We start from the raw sequence: 3,247 nt of genomic DNA, 5'->3' as shown, positions 1-3,247 counted from the left end.
GCTGGCCCATGTGGCAGTGGGTGAAAATAAGTAAACTAGAGGCCCATCTGACACGCTGTGAAGTAAACAAAGTTGAAACCACTTGGGTAGCACCACACACACTAGTAAATTGAGGGCGCATTGAGGACAAACTTCTTGCGCGCTAAGGACGCACTCGCGCACAATTCACCACTGCGCGGCGGCATGCACAGAAGGACGTACTCGCTTACACCCATCACACAACACACACCAGCACACGTGTACACCGGCGTCGCCGCCGGTTGAGATGGACGGCGAGGCAGCCAACAAGCGGAGGCGACTCGAGCAAAAATCGCATCCGGCGAGCCTGGACTTCATTAGCAGCCTCCCCAACGACATGTTGCTCGTCATCATCGGCCTCCTCCCTACAAAATCTGCCATGCGGACCGCCCTGCTCTCCCGGTGGCGGCGCCCCCTCTGGCGCTGCGTCCCCCTCAACCTCACCTTCGATAGCTGCCTCTGCGACGGGGATTGCAAATGCATGGCCGCAGTCTCCAAGATCCTTTCATCGCACCCTGGGCCAGCCAGACGCCTTGTCATCCGCATGTTCAGTACCAACTACAAGGTCCAACCCAAGTTCGACGAGTGGTTATTATCCCCCGCCCCAGATCAGCTCGAGGAGCTCAGCTTTGAAGCTGGACGATGTCGCTCTCTGCCGCCGTCCGCGCTATGCCTCACGCCAACGCTGCACCGCGCCAGCTTCAGCTCCTGCTATCTTCCCTAGATTAACGCCGCGCCCACCCTTATTCTCCCTCAACTCAAGTAGCTCGACCTCTTCGACGTTGTCATCTCGAAGAAGGCTATGGAGCACCTGCTCCGCAGCTGTACTGCGCTTGAGTACCTTCGTCTTGAGAAGATCCACGGGTTCATTAGCCTCCACATCGCCTCGACGAATCTCTGATGGATTTATGTGTCTTGCTGGCCCCGCAACAAGACATCAATTGGGAAGAGATCACTCCAGCTGTTCCACGTTATGGTCATTGAGAATGCACCTTTCCTTGAGAGATTGCTTGTATCAGATCTAGAAGGTCCAACAAAAATCAGGGTCATTGACGCGCTGAAATTGACAGCGTTGGTGTACTCGTCTGCCAAATTCTCCGAACTCTTTATTGGATCCGTAATCGTTCAGGTACATGATACGTCTCCAACATATCTACTTTTCCAAACACTTTTGCCCTTGTTTTGGACTCTAACTCGCATGATTTGAATGGAACTAACCCGGACTGACGCTGTTTTCAGCAAAATTACCATGGTGTTATTTATGTGCAGGAGCAAACGTTCTCGGAATGACCTGAAACTTCACGGAACAACTTTTCAGAAAATATGAAAAATACCTGCAAAAGATGAAGGCAACAGGGGGCCCACGAGGTAGGGGGCGCGCCCTAGGGGGGCAGGCGCGCCCCCCACCCTTGTGGAGAGGTGGTGGGCCCCCTGGCCTTCATCTTTTGCAGGTATTTTTCATATTTTCTGAAAAGTTGTTCCGTGAAGTTTCAGGTCATTCCGAGAACGTTTGCTCCTGCACATAAATAACACCATGGTAATTCTGCTGAAAACAGCGTCAGTCCGGGTTAGGTCCATTCAAATCATGCAAGTTAGAGTCCAAAACAAGGGCTAAAGTGTTTGGAAAAGTAGATAGTTGGAGACGTATCAACTCCCCCAAGCTTAAACGTTTGCTTGTCCTCAAGCAATTCAGTTGACAAACTGAAAGTGATAAAGAAAAACTTTTGCAAACTCTGTTTGCTCTTGTTGTTCTAAATATGTAAAGCCAGCATTCAAGTTTTCAGCAAAGATTATAACTAACCACATTCACAATAACGCATAGATCTCAAGTTTACTCATATCAATAGCAAAATCAACTAGCGAGCCATAATAATAAATCTCGGATGACAACACTTTCTCAAAACAATCATAATATGATATAACAAGGTGGTATCTCGCTAGCCCTTTCTGAGGCTGCAAAACATAAATGCAGAGCACCTTTAAAGACCAAGGACTGACTAGATATTGTAATTCATGGTAAAAGAGATCCAGTCAATTCATACTCAATGTAAACTAACAATAATGAATGCAAATGATAACAGTGCTATCCAACTGGTGCTTTTTAATAAGAGGGTGATGACTCAGCATAAAAGTAAATAGATAGGCCCTTCGCAGAGGGAAGCAGGGATTTGTAGAGGTGCCAGAGCTCGGTTTTGAAATAGAGGTGAATAGTATTTTGAGCGGTATACTTTCATTGTCAACATAACAACCAAGAGATGGCAATATCTTCCATGCTACACACATTATAGGCGGTTCCCAAACAGAATGGTAAAGTTTATACTCCCCCTTCCACCAACAAGCATCAATCCATGGCTTGCTCGAAACAGCGAGTGCCTCCAACTAACAAGAGTCCCAGGGGGAGTTTTGTTTGTAATTATTTTGATTTAGTTTGCATAAAGCATGGGACTAGGCATTCCAGTGACCAGCCATTTATCTCGCGAGTGAGGAGCGGAGTCCACTCCTCTTGAGAATAACCCGCCTAACATGGAAGATACAAACAGCCCTAGTTGATACATGACCTATTCGAGCATACAAAACAGGATATTTATTTGAAGGTTTAAAGTTTGGCACATACAAATTTACTTGGAACGGCAGGTAGATACCGTATATAGGTAGGTATAGTGGACTCATGTGGAATAACTTTGGCGTTTAAGGGATTGGATGCACAAGCAGTATTCCCGCTTAGTACAGGTGAAGGGTAGCAAAAGACTGGGAAGCGACCAGCTGGAGAGCGACAACAGTCATGAACATGCATTAAAATTAATCAACACCGAATGCAAGCATGAGTAGGATATAATCCACCATGAACATAAATATCACGAATGCTATGTTGATTTTTTTTCAACTACATGCGTGAACATGCGCCAAGTCAAGTCACTTAAGTCATTCAGAGGAGAATACCACCCTATCATACCACATCATAACCATTTTAATAGCATGTTGGCACGCAAGGTAAACCATTATAACTCATAGCTAGTCAAGCATGGCGCAAGAAACTATGATCTCTAATTGTCATTGCAAACATGTTTATTCATAATAGGCTGAATCAGGAACGATGAACTAATCATATTTACAAAAACAAAAGAGGTCGAGTTCATACCAGCTTTTCTCATCTCAGTCAGTCCATCATATATCATCATAATTGCCTTTCACTTGCACGACCAAACAATGTGAATAATAATAATAGTGC

Source organism: Triticum urartu, chromosome 7A (genome assembly GCF_056163025.1).
Source record: "Triticum urartu cultivar PI428250 chromosome 7A, HENAU_Tu73, whole genome shotgun sequence".
NCBI classification, from domain to species: Eukaryota; Viridiplantae; Streptophyta; class Magnoliopsida; order Poales; family Poaceae; genus Triticum; species Triticum urartu.
This window is presented reverse-complemented; position numbering follows the sequence as displayed.